Raw genomic sequence first — 24,563 nt, forward strand, 5'->3', positions numbered from 1 at the left:
ATCGTACTCGGCCTGACGACATTTCAGATAGTGCAAGAGCTAAGACATAGATAAGGAAGGGTGGGGGGAGAGTGGGAAGGAAATGGAAACAGACAGGCGACTACCGTACTAGGCCTGACGACATTTCTGGTAGAGCCGGAGAAAAACAAAAGGTGAGGGAGAGGGGTGCAGAAAGGGAGGGGAGGAACAAAACAAGCGACTATCATACTAGGCCCGACGACATTTCAGATAGTGCTGGAGGGGTGGTGGGGAGGAAAAAAACAGTAATGGGAGGGTGGAGGAAACAGACGAGCTTGTTATCATATTAGGTCCAGGGACAATTCTGATAGAGTAAGTGCATAGAAGAAAGTAAGGGGAGGAGATAGGAAAAGGGAGAAGGGACATGAGGAGATCTTGCGCTTCCTTTCTTCATTCGAGGGTGGAAATATTTCTCAAGAATACATATTAGACCTCAGAGTTTCCATTCCTCCGAGATTATCAAATGATGACATTGCTTTGGCAATGGGGCAGCAGTGGTAGCACTTTGTGAGCTAAGGGTGTCAGCAAATCGAGCCGAGTTTCTCTTTTTCGTGGTCCCACATACAGCCCACCCTGTGGTTGCTTGTAACTGTAAAACCGTTGGTGCTTTTTTTTTTTTTTTTTAGAAATGCCACATTAGTCATGTTTCCAGAAATGCTATCAAAGAAAAAGTGAGACTCCTCCAGAAGTAGAAGTAAACCCATTATAGCAAAGAACGAACACATGATCCCAACGTTGAGACTGGGATCTTTACCATAGCATTCTAGAACGCGCCCACATCCAGGCATTTTCTTGGCCAACGATATGAACGTGAGTTCTAAGGGGAGGCAGGGAAAAGGATACATGGTGGTAGAAAGGTGAAGAGACAAAGTGCAAGCCAGACAGAGATGGCTTTGCATTCTATTTTAGCCACCTCTGCATGATGGCAATGCTTCTCGTCTCGCAGTGCACTCGGTACAGCGCTGGGCATGGTTATATGGTCTTCAGAGCAATTGATCTGGCGCTTGGATTCATTCGAAATCTACTTTTATTTTGCTACTCTTTTTACTGAGCTTTTTAAATAATAATAACTCTGCAAACAATCTAAAGTAAGCAAGCATAGCATATGAATTCCCCTCCCCCTCACACCATTGCATCTATACTGCTCATATTGTAGGGAGAGATCCTATACACTACAAAATGTGATCGTGAAAAGCCATTTTTTGGGAGTGGTTTTCAATGGCTTTATAGTGTCCGGTAGTTCAATGATCGACCGTATGTATATTTGTCTGTGTGGTTTTGTTTATGTACTGCAACAGGGTTCCCATATCACATTACATATGAGTGCATTTCCTCCATTTTGGGCTGTAAGCTTCTCCAGAGCTATTATATCTCGTAGCTATTGTATCCACGGGCCCCTCCACGGGCTCTCGTTACAATGACTAATTTAGCTGCTAACATCAGCTTAGTTATCGGAGACTCAGATCGACCCTTCCCATTATTATCCGGTCCTGGCGGTATTCCAAAGACGATAAAGGGTGAAACCATATTACACTCTGCCCTCCCCCTCCCGTTACTTATTTTATTATGGATCTTATTTCAAGTCAAAATGACCTATTTTGGGCAGTCCTGCATAATATGTGCTGAGGACCCCTTTTCCCCCACATAATCTCTATCTAGGGTGCATGCATGCAGTCTATACGAGAAAATAGGCAGACCTGCAACAACTAACAAATCAGTTGATTGAATATCAATATTTTTCATGCATTTTTGTCAATTTCTCTATATCTATTTCTATGTATGTGAACTTGTTTTTGATTGATTTTATTTCCATTCAAAATAATTAATCTTGTTGAAATGGAAACATTACCTATAGGGCCTCATCATGACTTTGGCGGTAACCCCTAAATCCGGCGGTCGCGCTATTACCGCCGGATTTAAGGGTCCGCCAAATCAGGACTTCGGCGGATTTCGCCCCAGCTCTTGGCTGGGGGGAAATCCGCCGAAAATTAGCGCTTTTACCGCCAGCGTTAAGAGCGTGAATTTTCCCCATTGAGCCCTTAAGTGTTTATTTGTGTATATATTTCCTTTGAATCCAAAATATTATATATTTCCTTGTATGCATTTTTTACCCCTTTCACATTTCATTTGAATAAATCTAACCTTTAGTTTCACAAACATTTTTCATTTCATGAAAGGGAGGACTTTGAAAGTGATACCTGTATAGATACACCCTATAGTGGAAGAATTTAAAATAGCTATCCATAATTCATTATCCAGCATCGTGGAGCATAATATTATGTTTTCATTTTTTTGACCCCAACCACAGGTGCCCACTGGGGACCCCCAACATATTATATTATAAGGCACGGAGTGCCACTAATGTAAAAGTTCTATATGTTGTGTGAAATTGATCATTTCCATGCTTCTCTGTATATTGTATCCCACATCTCTCCTGTGTGCATCACAATCTAACTCTTCCCTCAATTTGTCTGGCATGCCCATTCTTCATTTTGATTAGAATCGCCCAAGCATTCCTGCATTTCCCTATCAAACCTCTAATGCTCGTAGCTTCCTGAACGGTTTTTTCCAGAGGTTAGTGAAATCTACTTTTCATTACAATGGACATGTTCTACCACCTCTCCATCAGCATATCCCCCCATTTGCTGCACGCATTTCCATCTAGGAGGGTTACCAACATGACGCAGGAGGTTTGGAAGATCATTGTACGGACGGCCACCTCCATGCAGACCTTTCAGTGTGTAGTCAGCCCCATTACACACCGGCACAGACAACAATTGCCTGGTGCGGGTATACTTCTGAAAAGTGCCCAAACCAATTTGAGAAATGCAAACATCGTTTATAAACCGTTTTACAAGTTAAAGCCACTGACTGATACACCCGGTGGCAATCTGCCAAACATAATTTAAAACTAGACAGGTTTCCATATGCTCCCTAACCTCTGACTTCATGGTGGGAGTTACACGCGGAATGCACATAGCATTACATCTACACACATGTAGGGGTAAAGTACAAAGCAGCCTTAATGCAAAGGCAGACTAGTAATTACGAGATTTCCAGTAAGGCTGTGAATTATCAGCCAGTCGGGGTCTGAACTACCGGCAGGTCAGGTCTGCCAGTAGTTCACTTCCACTACCGGCAGAATCGGGAGTATGTCAGTCCGGAAAAGGTGACAGTACACATTGTTCCCGTCACCTTATTTCCGGACCGGCATGCTCGTAATGACCCCCGTGGGAGCCACATGCATTCTAACCCCGACATAACACGTTTGGGTTTACATTCACAGAACACGAAATAGAGGGATATAGACATTTGCAAAAAGATACAGGCTTAATCTTCAGAGAGATTTCCTAGTAAATGCAATTTGTTAGGTGCTTCCTGGTCCCACTAGTGCTTCATGTTACCACAAAGTCAGCATAAATGCGGAGAGGGTACATACATTTCAACGAGGGTTGTCTTCTATAGAGCATAAAATAATAATTTAGCATTTGTACAGCGCTACAAACCCTCTGGTATCTGAGCGCTGCTTATTATTACCCACGGTGTGTGGTGCTCATTTATCGACCTCGGAAGCTTGAAAGGCTGACTTTGGACCTGCCAGGATTTAAACCTGCATCAGTACGCTCTGCACGGATACCAAAGCAAGCGCTCTACTCACTGTGCTATTTGACCAGATGTATATAATTAAAATTTTACAAAGCTCCAGTCACTGAGTTCTGAGGGTCTTGTTTGAGCCTAGGACTTCAGTGGAAGTCTTTAGGAAGAGTGTACCCATACACTTCAATGGGTCTAGTCTCATTAGATTGATGCACACCTTTCCCATGTACGCACTCTAAAATAAACGTAGCCATATTGAGCAATGCATTCTGGGTGTCTGTGTGGTCGAATCTAATTCTTTTCTACACTACAAAATAGAAAAATGTCTGTCCTCAACAGGAAGTCATGAGTATGTGTGTTGATTACAATGTTATCTGGGAAGATCCCATATGGGCTTGTTGAAGCTGAAGGATACAGTCCATGATCCTCTGTAAAGTTGTGGGTGCACAAGATGATCAAAGGTGAAACATATCAAATTAAACAGCTCCACAGAAGATGCAAATGCAGTCTTAATACAGACTGCTGGGGCCTGCATGATCTGCCATCATCCCTCCATTAGGACCAATGCAGAGATGAACTTGGCCGTGACGATCTGTTCAGCCATCTCGTCTATCTGGGACATGAGGTAGGTATCAAGCATTGATAGCTTGTTGACCTTTCATAAACCAATACAGGCCTGCCAACTTCAGGCTCCCTGACTAACACAACACAATTGGAGATGATAAATGATATTGGGAGGGTTCAATCAACCCAAGGTTTAGAATATTCTGTACCTCTATTTGGGTGTCTTGGCGTCAAGCTTCCAGGTCGAAGGAATGTAGCTGTGCGGCATATCGATTCAATTAGTAAGGCCTACAGCTCTTTCCCAAGACGTCCGAAAAATCTTGTACCCTAGAGAACCGTAGTACATTGCATGGCTTTTTAACCCATGTTTCTCAAAAATTCATCTGCAAAATTCACTATTTCAACACATTAGTTAAAAAAGTTCTCAGAGGGAAACCTCTTGAAACCCCCCTGCATGCCAGGCTTGGTCACTTGCACTATCTCAGGAAGATATAAATGTCTCTCCACTCAAAATATTCACCAGCCACCAGTGATGTTGACTCATCTAGAAGTCACCAACCCCTTGTGCCCGAGAATTTACCTCAGTCTTGATCATTTTATTACACTCTAAATAACAAGTCTTACTATGACCTTGTTTATTCGTACACAATGTGTCACCGTGCGGGCATGAAAGGCGGCCCTGCCGGATTTCAAGCTTTCTACTTGCATGCCACACACAGATGGCAGAATAATGTGTTCATCTGAACGGCTACTGTTTCCAAAATGTACAAAATACCCCTGACACCATTTATCTGCTTCCAGCTCCTGAGCTACCTGATGTTCTGCTTTAAAAGTCTACTTTTTTGTTTCCATGACATGTTTTTGTATTTAATTTGTGACCCGGTGACATATTCTTCTAATGCAAGTATATTAAGAAAAACAAACAATTTCTGTAACAGTGCCTCGATGCCTGCGGGCTGTGTGAGCGCTTTATAAACGTAATAAATAAATAAACAAATAAATAATTTGTATTTTCCCAGCTTGGGTATGTCTATCATTTCATACAAGGCATGACAGCATTTATCTTGCTGAGAAAGTTTAGGACAAACATGGGGTGTGTTTATTCTAGACATCAAAACCAAATTCAACGTAAGAACGTGCCAATTTAATTACAAAGAAGACTTGTTTTAGCATACACGAACTAACTGAAATTAATATAACTTTTAACAGAAACCCTGCAGGAAAAACGCTACTGGTAAACCACTCGACACGTTCCTAAATGTCCCAGGTGTGGGGAAGGACATAGAACATTAAATGGTCCACAAAATGATTATTTAAAGCTTTTGAATCTCTCCAAGTACTTTAGGTAGTATTTTATGTGTGTGGATTTTGCCAGAATTATACAGTAAAGGGGTTACAAAACTGTTATGCGTTGGCTAAATCTAGCCAAACTAGGGCCAGATTTCAGAAAATGTGCTGCTGTCTAAGTGCAATGTTGATTGGTATTAGCACTAGTGAAAAGTGTGCCCTAGTTCAAAAAACATTGGGGCCATAGTCGAAAACATTTACACCACGAGAAGTGCAATTTAGGATTGTATAAGCACTATGACAAAAATTGCGCTAGTGGAAAAAAAACATAGGGCCTGATTTAGAAGGCGTTTTTCAATGGGATTTAGCCATTGTAAAATGCATTTGTAAATCAGGCCCATACACTTTCAAGGCATTTTTGTACCATGCAAGGTAGACCCTAGTGCTAATACCATTCTGTTTCTATAATTTGGCCCCTGATCCTTGTTAGATGAACTGCATCAGCACCATGAAAGCACCCTATAAAATGCTGTGGATACAGGCTGTAATTTCCCAATGGCGATAAATCTGAGCTTCTGGCTCTCAGCAAGTGATTAATGCAAAGCTGAAGAGTGAGAGATGGGAAGTTGTGAAACACTTGCATTGCAATGGGCAAACTTCAAAACAATTGTTGCTCCGTTTGTCTAGGGCACAAACCTGGACTTCACAGATGATGACCAATAAGGCCAAAACATGTGTCAGGATGCTTTTACTGCCATGCAGAAAAAAGGGTGGCTGAGTAGTTTGAGGTGGACTCCTCTAATTGGTACCCAGTCCAAAACTGATTTGCATATGGCCGGTCCAATTTAGCAGTGCAAAGGCATGATACAAATCAACTAAATGAAAGGCTCGAGAGCAATGCCAGTGGTGACAATTAATTCAAAACGTTCCTTTAATCATGTTTTGGTGTGCAATCTTTGACCTATATTGATTTGGGTAACAATCTTTGTATTTAGTTAAACAAACATTTACACAATGTACACAAACAAATACACAATGTGTACTATCATTTGGAAAATTGTGTTGTCTGAATACGTATTGTAAATTAGAACAACAAAGAATCTAGAAGTGCGAATAGACAAAATTGTTATTTTATGTTTTAAAGCAGACAAAATAAATACCTACATAGATCGCTTTACAATCTGAAATGCAGGGCATGCGTTAATGCAAATTCTAGTCATTAACTGCATAATTACTCATTCTTTATAGATATAAAACGTGCAAATGCAACTGGCAAGAATAATTGCAAACATGTACAAATTCATAGGTTTTGTGTACAAGAGGTGAATATGAGCAACATCCTTCGATATTTTTAATCTAATTTCAATAAATGGAGCAGGGTTCTTGTTATTAATTCATGCTTATATCATACCCGTATTGTTGAGATATAAGTACGTCGGCAATAGGCATCTAATTGTAGAGATAATTAATAAGTCCAAACACAATTTCGTGACAATGATTAAACTGACCTAGGGCCTAAAATATAATTGTGTCAAAGTGATCCAATCTGAGACACCAAATAGAGTCAGTAGGAGGAAAATGCATTTTCATTAGCAGGGGATTAAGATTCTCATCAAGGTTATTGACTATATAAATGTTTATTAGCATGCAATTTGTGGTATCCAGGTGTTAATCCAAAAATAATCTTTAACTTTGTTACCTCTATTATATTTCTGAGAATTTCTGAAATGATCATTTAAATAACTCGCATTCACTTGTAAACATCTGCATTGATGTGAACAGCATATTTGGGGAACTTTAACATACTAGTATAACATGTTTCCATTGTATCTGCTTTTTAGAGAGCGACCATATTGTCACGACTCTCGCCCAAAACCCCCTCTGGCAAACCCATTGGCCAAGTGGAGTCAGGACTCGGGCCTCTAGAGCCTGGCATCCTCTTCAAAAGCCCTCATGGGGCCAGTCGTGGCGCCTATGGTGCCAGGCTCATAAACCATGAAAAACAATGTGCTTGGGAACTACTTTATTGTATTGTCAGCCACCATGGAGGCATCCACATAGCTTGGTTCCTCAGAACCAAGCTATGCGGTCTAGTGTTTTGGGCGTGGCAGGCTTGGAACTACTTTCCCTGGTACTTCTTTACCTGGGCTATATAAACCACACCCTGACTGCAGAACATGCTTCATGTTACTTTACAGCTTCCAACGTGACGCTCACCGTGTCCAGCTATTCCCTCGAACCTCGGAGAAGCAGAACCTGTAAGGAGACAAAAGGAACATTATTAGCAGCAGCATCTTACCTGCAGTCTTCATCTTTAAAAACTTGCAGCTACTGAGAACAGCTTCCTCGAATCTGCACGCCACCCGGACAGAACGACCTGAAAGAGGAAGATAGAGGCAACATTAAAGAAAGCTGTAGAGACATTTACAAATTACGAACTGCTCAAAAGGCTTACCTGGCTGGTCCCCTCTCGGCTGGCACCACTCCGGACATTCCACTCGTGCTGAAGAACACGCAACCTACAAGGAAGGAAAACACAGGTTAACAAAGGCAAGACTTTGCAGCGCTGCACATAGCGCTTACCTAACGCATCATAGCGCTCTTAATGCGCCATCATTTACCAGTGGGGGTCAACCAAGCCAGTTCGCCGCGCTGAAGCTCCGCAAACCTAAGGGAGAAAAAAGAGACATTTTAAACAAATAAAGGCATGCAGGATAGCAACAAAACTAAAGAACAGCAATAAGACCTACCTGAACAATATCAAACGGGCCGGCGTCAGTGAAGTAACTGGACCGCACTCGCCCATGAAAGACAACGCGCCACTGCAAAGAAGGCAGGACGGAGAGCACGCCTAATTCTACCACAAGGCAGAACCTTCCCCGCAGACCACATCAGGGCAAAGCTGAGAAGCATACCAGCGAGTAACCCAGCTGGGTGGGGTCCCTGTGGATACCAGTTGAGCGTGACACATATACTAGTTTATTCCCTCTTTCCAGTTTGGCAAAGTTTTGGATTCTAGTGTTGCAATGGTCTCTGGAAATGTTGAGTTCCTCAGCCATGTAGAGTGGTATTTTGGTTGTGACTGTTTGGTTGATGATGAAGGCTGTCTTGAGCATTGAAGTGGTAGCCAGTGCAGTTTCCTGAGAAAGGGTGTGGTGAGGGTGTGCTGCAGTGTGCTGGACAGCTATCAGAGAGGCAAAAATGGCCTCTGTGACTCGCGCGAGTAGAAGATACTGATACCAATATGAAAAAGCCTTGCCCCTTTGTCACTACCTCTAACCCTGACCTCAAACCTACCCTCAGATTGAGTGCTTTCCTCTTAAATCACTTGTCTTTTCCTTAGCTCTGTAGATGGTAGAATAGCTCAGCCACCTACCCACAGCCCTTCTCGGATATCTGAGTGCAACCAGCTGTTACAGGTTGCAATCCTGTCAGGGTCGATTCACCTTTTAACACATCCCCTGCTCAATAAAATGAGTACCACTTAATTGGACAAAAATAACATCCGGTAAGAGAAGAGAGGCACAAAGTTTTTTTCCTTTCTCATTACATCACTTTTTAACTGCATCTTTTTCGATAAGATACAGTTGTAAGGTGTCTAAATGGGATTTTTACAAATTGAGCTTTAATGAAAATCATGATAATAACAGTACACAATGAGACAAGAAAAATAACAAATGAGTGCACCCTATTGAGTATGTCTACGAGCATAGTTCCTCCTGGTGCTGAACCTATCCTATGATCCTATCCCCACTAACACGCCCAGCCCTCTTCTCTTGCCGAGGCACGGAGCGCCTGGAGACTGCCCTTGAGTGGTAGCGGCACGCGGTACAAGTGAACACAACATAACATATAGAGAAAATACTTGGCCAAAAGTAATTGTGAGTCTGAAAGCATGGCTTTCTCATGCCCAAGTGTACATTCAAAAGTAGTTCCTTTCATATTCACAAAGCAGAACTTTGCATGCATGTCTACCAATGTGCCAATCTGTTTTGGCTAGTTCTGCAGACGGCTATGCAAAGGGTGTAAAGGGTGTCATTGTCCCTCATTGTTCATTCAGAAATTGGAGGTAACAATATAGAGGATAGCTCCCGGATGAGTGTGCATTGGGTGCTCACAGTCATTAACTGTCACACAAATGTGCAGTGCCCAAAATGCATAATTACATCTGTTGCCATTATTAACACAAGGGCACAATTACGAAATGTATGTTTACATCTATAAATGGTCTAGAAGCACATTCATGAACATCAAGAAAATGCTCAAAATTGCACAATGGTCACTTTCAGGGTCATCCTGCCAATGTTGCCCTTCACAAAAGAGGAATGGAGGCCTTCTGACTCTATCCTTGAGAAAGGCCCAACAAATATGTGACCATATGCACTTGCATATGCTACCAAGCACTTGCTCTGTTGTGTTACTCCACAATGTGCTCAAGAATACATTAGGAGTGGGAGAAAGGGGAAGGCGAGTCGCACCAAAAAATAGGTGTCATCCAGCATTAAAGAGGCTATCAATGGTTCTTTTTTTTCCTTTTCTTTTTTATCTGTATCTGGTTACAAAGAACCTTTTATCAATGGTTCTTTTGCAGATAACTATTCTGAAAGATAAAACATAAATAGGCTATACTATATCCCTATACAACATATATATCCATGTCTGATAAACAACCATTTTAAGCTGACCCAGAAGTCTGCCTTCAGAAGACCATGATGACACTGATGCATTAAGTGGTCAAATAGGAGGTGAGTGCACAGTCTTTATCTCCCTGTTGTGGAGCTGCTGATGTGAGAGGAGATGGAGGGACAGCAACAACACCAGTGAGCACAGCGGATCCTCAAATTCAATTAACTGGGGCCCTGTCAAAGAGGAGACCCATGAAAGAAGGCCAACACTACAAGCATGCCACATATGGAGGTTTAGAGGATGAGGCGATGCACCCAGATAAGTAGTGTGGAACAATGACGTTTGCTCTATTTTGAAGAGCCGTTAGAAAGAGCAACATGAGTATGTTAACACCGTCCACCATCCAGTGGGGGATAAAGGCGAGAACCGACTGATACAAACTCAAAGAGGGAGAAAACAGGACAGCACACGGAAACCAAGACGGAGATAGCTGAGTCCAACATCTAATGATTCTAACTGCAAATGAAAGACTCAACATGAGACCCGATGCACTTGACAGGGCTAGCCAGTAAGCACAATGAAACTGTGTGTACAACCCTGTATACGAGGAAACAGAGTCACAATGCCTAGAGCAAGACGAGGCACCCTTCACTGCACAATGCACTAGATTTGTGGAGCTGAGTCTCAAAGTCCAGAATGGCTGAGGAATTATGTGGTGCTTGAAAACATTGCAGACTGGTAACCTGGGTTTTTAAACCGAGGGTGAATGGAATAATTGTTGGTTCCTTTAAAGGCCAATAGGAAAATGACACCTTATTTTGCAGAGTGAACTTTGAAAGTATTCACTGTTTTAACTGTGGCACATAGTGAGATTGAATGCCAATTCCCAAGATGGCATTCTGAACAAATACATACCCCACCATATCAGAAACATATATCCGTTTAGATGAAGAGACTAGAGACATTGGTGTATGAATCATTGAAGACTTAACCCAAAGATGAGACATCCCCCCTCTAACACTCTCACCACTCCTCTCACTCGGACTGACAACTTTCTGCTCTCCTCTCATCTGAAAAACTCTGTCCCTCAGGCAAAGCCCACCCTAGCACTGCCACCTACTTCTCGGTCATTCAGCCCATGAAGCGTGTGTCAGTGGATGACTTTGCCTCTACTTTCTCTGCTCCTCCGACTCCTGTGGCTGACTCACACACTGACACATCCCTCCCTAACATGCATCTTTCTATCTCCAACACTCAGGACATCCTTGCCCCCGTCATGAGAATCCATCTGAAGCCTACCTCCAAAAGCAACTCTTGGTATGACTCCAACCTCACCTTCCTGAAACACAAAGGCAGGGTGGCTGGGAGGATGTGGAGGGCTTTGGCTGCATCTAGTCAAAATCTGGCCTGCTGCCTGCTCCAAAGGCAATACAGACTCTCTGTCCTGACCAAGAAGAGAGTCCACATCCAATTCTGCATCGCTGGAGCCTCTAACAACAGGGCCAAACTCTTTAAAATCTGCAAGGAGTCGCCAATCCTTCTGCGGTCTCCACCTCTCCTGTTTCCGCCCAGGCCCTTTGAATGTCTCTGGCTTCTCACTTCATCACTAAAACTCAGGACATCCTTTCCGTGTTCTCCTCTTCCTCTCTCTCTACCTCTCATGGCCCCCCTCTGGCTGCCTATCCTTCAACTCTGCCTTTCTCCTTTTTCTCTCTGACAACACCTGACAAGGTTTCTAGATAAGTCTGATCTATGAAAGTGTCATTCAAACAGGTGCACCACTGCTCCTCCAGCACCATGAAGGACCACATTGACGCCCTCGCTCCAGCCGATTTCTGCAATCACGCTTTCACCACTGGATCTTTCCCCTCTCTCCTCAAGCATCCCCTTGTGCACCACCTCCTTAAAAAGCATTCTGCCAATCCTACCTGTCCAGCAAACTATCCCCCGATCTCTGTTACTCCTTTCCTGGGCAAACTCCTGGAAAAACTGTCCATCGCCCAGCTTACTCTCCACACTGAATCTGTTGGTTGTCTCCATGGCCATCAGTCTGGCTTCAAAGCAGCCAGAGGCACAGAACCTGCTCTCCTGAACACCCATGAAAATGTGCTCTCTAATCTTGACTTGAGCCTTCCTTCTGTCCTCATCCTCCTTGACCTTTCCTGTGCTTTTGACATGGCCACCACTCCATCCTGATCAAGCGACCCTGTGAGAACTTGGGCATCACAGATTTCTCTCCACCACCTCTCTCTCCACATGTGGTGTTCCCCAGGGCTCTAATCTCTCACCCTGGCACTTCAATGTCTACTTGGCCCCTTTGGCGCACCTGATCTCTACCTTCTCCTCTAACTCTCAGTGTTATGCGAATGACACTCAGCTCTCTTTCAGGCTCCCCTCACCCTTCTCTCCTCTCTTGCTCATTCCTGACTGTCTATCTACGATTCAGGATTGGTGCACCTCCAACAACCTGTGCCTTAATGCAAGTAGGACGGAGATCCTCCTCATTCGGACCCCAGCTCCTGCTTTCCTTCTCTAACTCTGGACACCCTGCTTGGGCCCTCTTCCTTCGGCTTTCTTTAAGGCAAAAAACCTTGGTGTCATCGTCAACTCCACCCTCTACATCATGTTCCTTGGCAAGAAGGCCCACTACCAGCTGCACCCCCTCAGAGGTAGTCTTCATTTTCTCACTTCCCCCAGAAGCTCACTGTCTTTAGAGCCCTGGTTCTCTCTGGGCTGTACTACTGCACCAGCCTTTTTCGCAATCTGCCTTTCTCTACTCTCCACCCTCTGCAACCAATCCAGAACAGGACTGCAAGACTTATCATTGGCCTCAAGCCCAGGGACCATATCTCTCCAGCCCTGAAATATTTCCACTGGCTCCCGGTGGCAGCAAGGATCAAGTTCAAGACCCTTTGCATCGTCCACAAGGCTTTCTGTGGTCAGGGGCCACATCACATCCAACTCTCTCTTCCAAAATACCTTGCTTCTCGAGCCCTTCGCTCAGCTACCTCCAACTCTCTGAGGGTCAGCTACCTCTGCAGGCAGAGAGTGGGTGGGGGGTAGATCTCTCTCCTTTGCAGGTGCGTCCCTCTGGAATGGCCTTGCTGCCCCTCTCAAACTTGAGCCGGGCCACCTGAGGTTCCTGAAGCAGCTCAAGACCGTTCTTTTCTCCTCTGCTTTCTCTCTCTCCCTCCCCTGCTGACCTACCTGTGTGTTGCACCTTGGCTACCCTTAGAGTCTCACTGGGTGCCAGGCTCCTTCATGATCAGTCTCCCCTGCACTGCCTCCGGAACTACGGTGCACTTAGAGGCTGTAACTGTAACCTCTACAGTTCCCTGCCTCCTTGCACTTACCGAGAGCCTCGCTGTCCTAGCTGTACTTACTCAGTGCAATGCTGCCCCGATTGCACTTCCCCTTTCCCTCTCCCTGGCACTCACACCATATCTTTCCCCTGCACTTTGAGTTGTCGCACTTGCACGATCTGAATGGCACAAGGCCTAGCAAGATTGTTTGTCTTGTCCTCCCTATGTCTTCCCTCCCTTGTCTTGTCATGCCTAGAAACACTTGTGTACAGGCGTGTTATAAATGACGTATCATATCATAAACTTGAAAAGCGATAAAAGTAAGTGAAATAACGTTTTCTCACTGTGCATCTCTTTTTGGTATGGTTGAGATAAATGTGCGGCTTGCTCATTTTATACAGTTGTGTACAGTGTACCATTTTTACTATTCTTACTAGACTTATTACATAATCAAATGTATTACGTCTAAACATATGATCCACAAATACTTTGAGGATGCCTTTGCATTGAGGACTGCCCTTGGTACATCTTTATCATGACTGAGACCTGACCCCTTATCTTCTAAAATTGTGTAAGGCTAAACAACACAAACACTTGTGTATAGGCGCGTTACAAATGCCATATCATATCATATCAGTGGGGCGTTTCTCATATGGGGGAGGCACATTATCTTGCACCAATTCTATACCCACATAGTTCCATGGTTACAAAAACTTTGATGCTAGGGTGAGTGGGCTGAAAATTGAAAGGAGCAACAAGCCCAGTGTGCATTATGTACTTTTATGCATACAGCTCCCTTGTCAGATAGATATTTGTCCAGTATAAAGATCTGTGATCATTCTTATGTTCCCAAAGGACTCCTTGATTATATACGGAGCAGCTACTCATTGTTGTTATTTGTCTATGTTCCCTTTTAACATAGGGGTGTTTCGAAAGAGTAGGAGTGTATTGAAATAATAACCTTCTAGCTCAATGAATGTACATGGTTATTCTAGATGTTGATAATGTGCTTTGCTTAGTTAGACAAGTATAACATTCCAACATCCTTACTGTAACTCTTTTCTGGTCTCGCTGCAAAAGTGCCCCTGACAATGCAACGTTCACCCTCGTACCCCAGAAAGGCAGGGTCAGAGAGGCAGAGAACACTAGATCAGCATATGACAAGCGGGTTACAGGCCATCATTTACTGTTTTAGATATCATGATATGTATAATTGGTACCCAATTTAAGGCTACCCGGTTTCTTAACCTCAGAAGGAGTTGGCTACGCTGAGACTCAGTGACATTTAGAACTGCAAAATGCACACAGATTGCTGAGTCACAGACTTACCTCCCCGAGATATGTTGATGTATCTAGACACAACACAGTCATGATTGGGGCATATGGATATTTTATTTGGCATTATCACAGCACATCTTCAGACATTTGCATGGCCTAGAAATGGTGGTTTGTGAGTGGGATAGTGGCAGAATAGGAAAAGGGCAGGTCCAGTTGTCCTTTCTTGTGCATCGATGAGTATTCAGTGAGAGTGTGTGTGTGTGTGCGGGAGAGGGAGTGCGAGTGTAAGAGAGTGTGTATGTGTGTGGGAGGGAGTGTGCGTGTTTGTGTGCTGGCTGGGTGTGAGATTGTATGTGTAGCCTGGTAAAGTGGTAGGAGTCGAAGGATGGTGTCAGCACAAGTTATTGGGGAGTGATTAGTTTGTTTGTGTGAGGCATGTAAATATACTGACTGATGGGAAGAGCGTGGAGTTGCTCTCTCAGAAAAATTAATTATAGCATTAATCAAACCTTTGGAATTTAAGGAGCGGCATGGGCTCTCTATATAATGCCGAGGGCATGAAATGGTACTGCCACTCACAGTGATCTTGATAAATAGAAGACCCCAACAGTGTGGGCAGCTGGATAAATATTAATAATACGTTAGAGAAGTGGGAGAGAGAAATCGGGTAGGTGTCACATGAAGCTTCCCAGCTGCTCTGGCAAATAGGCACAGAAGCATGGCCGACTAAATATTGCCTGCCCTCTAATGCAGATTGAAGAGAGCTTAAACAGCCAGGCACTTATTCGAGGTGCTCCTGACAAACAGAGACAGCAATGGGTTTTGATCTTGTTTTAGCCCCAGAAAAAAGGGATACACGCTCTGTGTGAATGAACGCGGACATAAGAGATAAAAGTCGTGTTGCCCATTTGTATGCCAAGCACATATTGGCAGACAGCAGTAGGAACATGGAAGTTAAGAGTTGACAAGAAGTTCTGCCTGCACCCACATTACCCTCTATGAGAAAATGATGCGAAGCATGTGTTAAATAACATTGGGCAACATTTCCCCCATAAACCAGCAGGTGTATAAATGACATTAGGTCAGTGTATGAATTGAAGATTGTGGCAGTCTGAGGTGGAGACTCAAAAGAACATGTTTCCCAAAGAAAACAGGTGAACTTAACTGGAAAAGAAATATAACATGGGTAGGGCGAAGAGTTAAATAAACTTTTTATTCATAGTTTCACTTGGAAGTGATGTCAGACTTTGGGAATGAGAATAAATAAAGATGACTCCTGTTTATGCATCTTTGATCCACATTTGACTCACGCCACGGGGTCCAGGGACTCATGTTCAGCTTGCGCTATTAGGTGGCCAAATGTAAACAGGCACTATTGCATAGCAGCACAAGTGCACGGGAGATGACATGTGAGGAGAGACACACAGAGTGTGGGTGTTGTTTGGCAATTTACCAACCCCTTGACTGCCCATGGCCATTCCTACCCATTACCTGCCCCTCCCGGCCCAAAACACATCTCTGGGGGATCTCTTTCAGCTCATACTTTCACGAAGTACCATCAAACCTTAGCCTGCAAGTATTATTCCCAAGCAGTCTGCTGAGAGTTAATGACTTTGAAGCACCTGTAAATGGCTACTTGTGTAAACAAAATATTGCTTAACCATGTTTACCCTCGGCCACTTGATTTGCATGTCTTCCATGCACTGAGGTCCTGTTAAAAGCAAGCAATGACAAAGGCAACAGTTTTGGCTTGAGGTATTACATAAACATTTGTCAGGTACGGCCCTCAAATGCCCAGGTTACCACTCCATTTTCCTATTATTGTGATCTTACCGCCAGGTAGTACCATTTCAGTAACATTATCAGTGCCTAGCTAATGCTTACCCGACACCTAAACAAAAGCCAAAACAGTTGTGATTGCCAGTGCTTGTTGTTTGTTGATCCATTATCACAATTTACCCATGTACGTTCGTGGATTGGCATTGCCAGTCCATTGTCACACCAAATCACAAAGAAAATTATCATGAGCAAGGTCTGATATAACACCACCCTCTCAGATTTAGAATGGTCTCTTTGCTCTGACAGTTTTCTGAATTAGGAACAATTTGCGTCAGGCACAGTTGTCCCAGCTACAATTGCAATTGAGGACAGAAAAATTGGTTGCTAATGACGTTTGCAATATATTTCTAAAACACAACTGTTATTTCATGGAAATATGACGTTTGGCAAATCATGGTAGGCAGCAGACCCGACTCCGTCCTTTCTCCACTTTTATGTCGAGGGACATGCCTACTTTGGTCTCCGAATTTCTCCACCGATCGCTCTTTGAATCCCTCCCCCTCCTTCTTTCCTCTCCTGAAAGAAATGACGAAGCTGAGGCAGTTTGGAGGAGCCGGAGTGAGGCCAGGTGGAGAGATGTCCTAGACGTGAGGTAATATTAATGAAACTGAGGCTAAGTCCCATTGCATCATGGACACGGGTGGGTGGCCATTAGAAAAAGGAACATTTACAAAATAAAAATGCCATTAAAGTTGCCACAAAAATCTAGCCAGTAAAATTAATTATGAAGGTTTTTGGTTTACATAAAAATGAAAGCACCATATTTAATGCATAGAAATTTCTAGCAATGGCAATATCGCATGAAAATGGGTGTAAAACACGCTCCATTGTATATGTATGCTTGCCACTGGAGCCGGTGATAACACATCTATGTGCTAATGAATACTTTATGATATGTCCCAACAACATTGCTAGAAGTCTGGTGCCCTCTTGACCCAGGTTTATTCTTCTTGATTGTGGACTGAAAAGGAATGACAGCTGGTATTCTGTAGTAGGCCAATCAAAGACAAGGATTGCTCTGGTATTCTCTAACCCTACCGGAAGATATACTAACAAGCATGGGGCCAAATTCAAAGTGGATTACATCTGCAGGTGCAAAGCATGGGCGGCTCCCATTTTGCCTGGTACTGCCAGAAATGTGTGCACGGATGTTTATTCCAAAAGAATCACACATATGGCACACACAGTGGGTGCTTCCACAAATGGCTCTCATTTACACAAGAATGCCGAAGGACATGGGGATTGATGAGGTGATTACCCTGCTCCAGCCAAGAAAAGGACAACAAATAAACAGGCAAAAATGGTACATATGTGAACAAAATCTCCAATGAAGTTATTTTAGTAATTGTGAAAGGACACTGAGACTCTCCTATGATCATACATTTAAAATCTATCTTAAGAGACAGCGCTGTGCTTATAAGGCAGCAGTATTAGAAGGAAAAAGGGGATAGTTTAACTACATGAATGGTACTCTTCCTTACACTTCACCAAAACTCTTACCACCCTTGTAGCTCTAGCCACCAGCATCAATCCATAAAATCTTTAGGTGATAAATTATCTAATCATGTTTTGATATGATTTATTAACATAGTACCAATCGCAGATGTACCTTATCTTATTTTTTGTTTATCTTCTCTATGATCATGTTGGGTGTCCTGACCCACGTTTGAGCTATCATGCTGCAACATTTGGTGCTGTGGGCTTAGAAAATCCAAGATGGACAAAAAGCCCACATGTGCGCCAAAATCCAGGAGAACCACACAGTTTGTGCACACTAAAATGGTTGCCTAACTTGCCACTCACCAGTGCGAGCAGGATGGGCCGGGGTGCCATGAGTGAAATGTGTGCCAAAGGAAAAACCGCACTTTAAAATTACCTTTGGTTTCTCTGAATTCCAGCTCAAAATGCCTATTTTCAAACATTGCAACACATCCAAAAATCTCACTGAACACCAGCGGACATCTGGCAGAATGAAGTATGTGTGCATACTAAATCTGGGAAGTTGAAGAACCCCAAAACAATGTTCATAACAAGACTGGCTGAGCTCTGCAGGTCTGCAGCAGCCTAACTGAAACTGGATTTAAAACTACCAAAAATCGAAAATGTTTAAATTAACTGAGTAACCTACTTTTGAGTGTCACATAGTTTGTAACTGTTAAAATGTCATAGTTTTGAACTTAGAATCAGCATTCTAGCTGCATATGTAAAAATTGTCTTGACTTAAACTGGGGAACAAAAAGTGACATTTTACCTGAAACCTGGCTTAAGGAAACTGGAATTCTGCCAGACAGCTACCCCCGACAGGAGTGGGGGCTTGCCCAACAAATGCATTCCCAGGCCTGGCTGCATTCTGTTGCTCCTGCCAAAAGGAGGTCACACACTCTCTGATTGAATTACCAGGGGATTGCAAGAAACTAAAGAAAGGGCCCAGGCAGATGGTTTATTAGGGTGGTCATAAATGGCTTCCTTTTGAACAAAGCCCTGCCTTGACTCAGGCAGATGGTTTATTGGGGGGATCGTAAAACAGCTTCCTCTTGGCAGAAGCTGGGAGGGGCAGGGTCTCTGAGCTTGGCAGAAACTGGATAAACTGGTTTCTATACCATGTGACCTGAAAAGACACACCCCTGTTGGCCAGAATATGATTCTAAGAAAGATGTATAACTCACAGTGCGGACTTGTCAAAATTATTTAAATGATACCATAATTCTTGTGATTTTTCGGTGCACGTTTTAAGACGCGTTGGGAATTTGTGTGATGTTCTGCGGCAAAACCCTGCTATTTATTGACACCACAGACTCTGTGTTTAAGCTAGAGACATCGGAATTTACTGGAGTATGTATGGACAGGCCGTGTACATGTGTACAAATCTGGAGAAAAATCCGATGTTGCAAAACCCACTAAAAAGCACAAAATGTTGCCATTTCTGAATGCAAGCCCCCAGGAAGAGCAGAGTTTGAACAGAGTTTGAATTCCCTGCCTAGAACATTGCTGTGTCTGGAGAAAGCGGGACTAGGAGCCGTGCAGACCGGTGCTAGACCAGACCAGCAGAACCCAAGATCCAGGAGCAGTGCCAGTGACCCAGAAAGCAGAGCTGTACTCGGAACCGGAGACCAGATCGCTGTGAAGTGCTGTGCGCAGTGACCGGATCCGTGACAAAGTCGCCTTCCTGTCCAAAATCTCTTGTGAGTACTCAGCAAAACTCAGAACCTATCCCTTAGTTTAATATGATATAATTCAATCTATTTAACCTAAGTAGAACTGTCACCTGTCATTTTCTAGCTGAAAGCTGTAACCTGTCGCTTTGAACTTTTAAAATTTCAAATCCGAAAATCTACCTTTATTTAATCGTCCGTATCTCTGGAACCGTTTGTGATAGGAACTTGGTTTAACTTTCCTCTGAAAGCTTAGAATCTCAGCTTTTCAACAAGCTTAGAACCGACTTGCCACTCCTTATACCATTGCCGTAATCACGATTCTCGCACTCGCGAATTTTGCCGCGATTTGCGATTTGGCCCGATTTCTTTACTTGTAAAAAGATAGCTGCTTTTGCCTGAACTGCTAAATTTCGTCTGCCTCTTAAGAACCATCCCTGAATCATTGCTAGAGTGAGCCTGAACTCATATTAACTAGATACCACTCACCCTGAACCTCCTGAAGGGAATTAAAAGCATTTTTAGCATATTTCTGTAGTCTAAGCTTGCTGGGGGGTGAATTGTCCAAGAAAGTGATTACATTGTCTTTTGCTGAAACCCTATCAAGTTATTTTCTGTACTGCATTTTCATTCCACCTTGCATCCATTTGAAACCATAAAAGTATTGTTGCTATCTTATCCATCCTATAACCAATCATCATTGATTCTTAAGAAGTGTGCTAGTGCCAGACTATCCATTCTTGATTACTGCTCAGATTAAGTGTGATATTCAATTATTAATTTATTATAAAGTGTGATATATATATATATATATATATATATTGTTTAAATTCTCAAATAAACCTTTTAACTTGCAAAACAGAACTACTTCTTGGCTCAGTGGGGTCAGGGGGATTCCAAGAGAGGGGTGTTATATAGGGGTAGTCATCCAGAACTCATGAACTGGACATAAAGATATATCAATAAGGGTTTCCATTCAGTATCCCAGACTAGGCATTGACTTAGCTGTAGTGTTGAATTGAATCCTCTTACAATCATTTGCAAAGACACTAACCCTAGTCTGGTCCTTGATAACTTTCCCAAATGTAACCCTGATATGTTTCCTGCATCATATCCAGGACTGGAATATTGGAAACTGCCTTTGCTCTAATGTCAGAAAGTCAGAGATAGTTAACTTTGGCAACACCATTTCTTCTTGTGTGCCCCTTGGTAGGACTCCTTTCGAATCTTACCCAACTAGTTCTGCCTCAACAGAAACCTTGGTGTTGCATTTGACAATCTCCTCTGTTTGCTCTCTTGTATCCATGATCTAACCAATAAGTCCCATTTAGAACACCATGTGCTAAGCCACATCCTTCCTCTCCATAACACATCAAAGAAACTTCAAGAGTCATCTGCAATCGGTTGGTCATGCATGGACTATTGTAACGAACTAAAGCCTGATGCATCAGCTGCAAATTAGGCTGCCAGTCTAACCCCTGGCCTTAAACCTTGAGGGCATACTACGCCAGCACTTTACAACCTGGTTTGGCTTGCAGTTACATAACACATCGATATTAATGTTCTCTGCATCATGAACAGAGCCTGTTGGACTGAAGGTACAGCTTCCATCAGGGACAACGTTAGGCGATACTTACCACCCGTCCAGAGAGATTGGCTAGTTCTCTGCTGTGTGTGGCTGATGCTTGCAGTATAAGAAAATTGGGTGGTAGAACTATTGATGTTGCAGGCTCCTACCTCTGGAACGATCTCCCTACAACCTTAAAATGTGAGGCAAGCTTTCTTGGTTTCTGCAAAAAACACAAAACCTTTCTTTTCAGGAAAAGATTTCTACTGGGGTCTTGATTACGTGCTTGGCCTATGAACTGGCCTATAACATTTACTTTTGCTGTGGGGTCTTGATTTGCAAAGGGATCTACTTCACCATATGGACCTCAGTGATATGATAAGATATATGTCATTTATAACATGTCTGTACACAAGTGTTTCTCAGCGTGACAAAACAAGGGAGGGAAGACAGAGGGAGGACAAGGCAATCTTGCTAGGCCTTGTATCATTTAGATTGTGCAAGTGCGCCAACACAAATTGCAGGGGGAAGAGGAGAAGGGAAATTGCCAGGGGGAAGTGCAGTCAAGGCAGCAATGCTCTGAGTAAGTGTAGCCAGGGCAGAACGGCTCTGGGTAGGTGCAAGGAGGCAGGGTACTGTAGGGGTGACAGTTACATCCCCTAAGTGCGCGGTTGGCCTGGAGGCATTGCAAGGGCGACTGATCATGGAGGAGCCTGATACCCAGTGAGAATATGAGAGTAGCCAAGCAACCAGTTGGTGCAGCAGACACGTAGGTCAGCAGGGTGGGGGGGGAGACAAAGCAGAGGAGAAAATGAGGGTCTTGAGCTGCTTCCCGAACTTCAAGTGTGCCAGCTCAATTTTGAGAGGGGCAGCGGGGCCATTCCATAGTGAGGCACCTGCAGAGGAGAGAGATCTATCTGGAGTAGCGTCTGACCTTCAGAGAGTTAGAGGTGGCTGAGTGGAGGGCTCGAAAAGGAAGGCATTTTGGAAGAGAGAGTTGGATGTAGTGTGGGCCCTGGCCCCAGAAAGCCTTGTGGATGATGCAGAGGGTCTTGAACTTGATCCTTGCAGCCCCAGGGAACCAGTGGAGAGATTTCAGGGCTGTAGAGATATGGTCCCTGGCTTGAGGCCAAGGATAAGTCTTGCAGTTCTGTTCTGGATTAGTTGCAGAGGGCGGAGAGCAGATGAAGGTAGATTGAGAAAGAGACTGTTGCAGTAGTCCAACCTAGAGAGAACCAGGGCTCTGGAGACAGTGAGCTTCTGGGGGAAAGTGAGAAAAGGAAGAATGCCTCTGAGGAGTTTCAGCTGGTAGTGGCCTTTTTGGCAAGGTCCATGATGTGAGGAGAGAAGGAGAGAGTGGAGTCGAAGATGACACCAAGGTTTTTTGCCTCACAGTAAGGCGAAAGCAGAGGGCTCAAGGAGGACGACCAGAGTGAGGGAGGGGAAGCGGAGCTTGGGTTCCAATGAGAAGGATCTCTGTTTTACTGGCAGAAGGTAGAGATCAGGTGAGGCAAATGGCCCAAGTAGACATTGAGAGGGTGAGAGGTTAGAGCCCTGGGGAACACCACATGTGGAGAGAGAGGCGATGGAGAGAAAGGACCCAAGTTGGACCTGCGAGGGTTGGTCCAAGAGGAAGGAGGTCAACCACTCCAGGGGATAATCCATAATGCTCAGGTTCTCACAGAGTAGATTGATTAGGATGGTGTGATTAAACAGGTAAAAAGCAGAGGAAAGCTCAACGAGAATGAGGATGGAAGGAAGGCTAGAGTCAACGTTAGAGAGCAGATATTCATCAGTGTTCAGGAGAGCAGCTTCCCTTCCTCTGGCTCCTCTGAAGCCAGAATGATGATCATGGAGACAACCAATAGATTCAGTCTGTAGAGTAAGTTGGGAGATGGCCAGCTTTTCCAGGGGTTTTCCCAGGAAAGGAGAGATAGTGACCAGGTGATAATTTGGAATACAGCAAGGATCAACAGAAGGCTTTTAAGGATGGGGGGCACAAGGCAGTGCTTGAGGAGAGAGGGGAAAGACCCAGTAGTGAAAGAGTGATTGCAGAAATTGGCCATGGGTGGAGTGATGGAGTCACTGTGGTCCTTAATGGTTCTGGAACAGCAGGGGAGCACCTGTTTGGATGACACTTTCATAGATCGTACTTGTCTAGAAACATTGTCAGGTGTTATCAGAAAGAAAGAGGAGAATGGAGGAGGAGAGGGAGAGGCAGCCACAGGGGGGCGAGGGAAGTAGAGAGAGAGGAAGAGGAGAGCGAAGACAGGTTCTCCTGAGTTTTAGTGGTGAAGTGAGAAGCCAGAGCTATACAGGGGGCCTGGGAGGTAACAGGAGGGTGGGAGCCTGCAGAGGAATTGGCCAGCTCCTTGCAGATTTTAAAGACTTTGGCCATGTTGTTAGAGGCCACAGAGATGAGGCTTGGATGTGGACTCTCTTCATGGAAAGGACAGAGTATTTTTTGCCTTTGGAGCAGGAGGCAGGCCAGTGTGTCATAGGATCTGCCCGAAGCCCTACACTTTCTCTCAGCCACCCTGCACTTGCGTTTTAGGGTGGCAAGGTCGGGGTCAAACGAAAAGTTGCATTGGAGGTAGGCTTCAAACGGTTTGTCATGGCAGGGGCAAGGATGTCCAGACTGTTGGAGATAGATAGATGGAGGTTTGAGAATGCTGTGTCAGAGTGTGTGTCAGCTGCAGAAGTAGGAGGAGCAGAGAAAGTAGAGGCAAAGACATACACTGACACATGCTTCATGGGCCGAATGACAGAGAATGGAGGTGGCAGTTCTGGGGTGGCTTTGCATGATGGACAGGGAGTTTCAGGCAAGAGGAAAGCAGTAAGTGGTCAGTCCAAGAGAGAGGAGTGGTGAGAGGGTTAGAGGGGATGTCTGAGGTGATGATAACATCCAAGGTGTGTCCAGCAGAGTGTGTAGGGCAAGATGTTACAATGGAGAGAGAGAGAGTGTGTCACAGAGGTTTGCAGAAGAGCCCAGAGGTGGGATTAGAAGCATCCAGGTGGATTTTGAGATTTCCAAGGAGGAGAAGATGAGAGGTAAAGGCAGGGAGAGAAGAGGAGAGGTCAGCCCACTCTGTGAGGGAGAGGGCAACCTGGCTAGGTGGCCTGTAGATGGTGGCCACAGTGAGAGATAGGCCAGGAGAGATAGAGGGCCAGCAGACCAGGCATTCAAAGGAGGAGTAGGCCTGTGTAGGAATGACAGAAGCAGGGACCCACTCTGGATAGGTCAGAGCTACTCCACCTCTGGGTTCGTCGGTTCTGGGCTCAGAGAGGATATTGTAGCCATCAGGAAGGAGAGTGTCAAATCCTGTGACATAG

General features: G+C 44.2%; 1 protein-coding gene across 1 annotated transcript in view; it reads right to left on the bottom strand.

Moving 5' to 3' along the window:
• PDGFC (platelet derived growth factor C) overlaps window positions 1-24,563 on the bottom strand; it is a 961,985-nt gene that overhangs the window by 34,320 nt on the left and 903,102 nt on the right. The gene's annotated exons all lie outside the window — the stretch shown is intronic.

The sequence above is a fragment of the Ambystoma mexicanum genome, chromosome 6q, assembly GCF_040938575.1.
Source record: "Ambystoma mexicanum isolate Mex_15411 chromosome 6q, UKY_AmexF1_1, whole genome shotgun sequence".
Classification (NCBI taxonomy): domain Eukaryota; kingdom Metazoa; phylum Chordata; class Amphibia; order Caudata; family Ambystomatidae; genus Ambystoma; species Ambystoma mexicanum.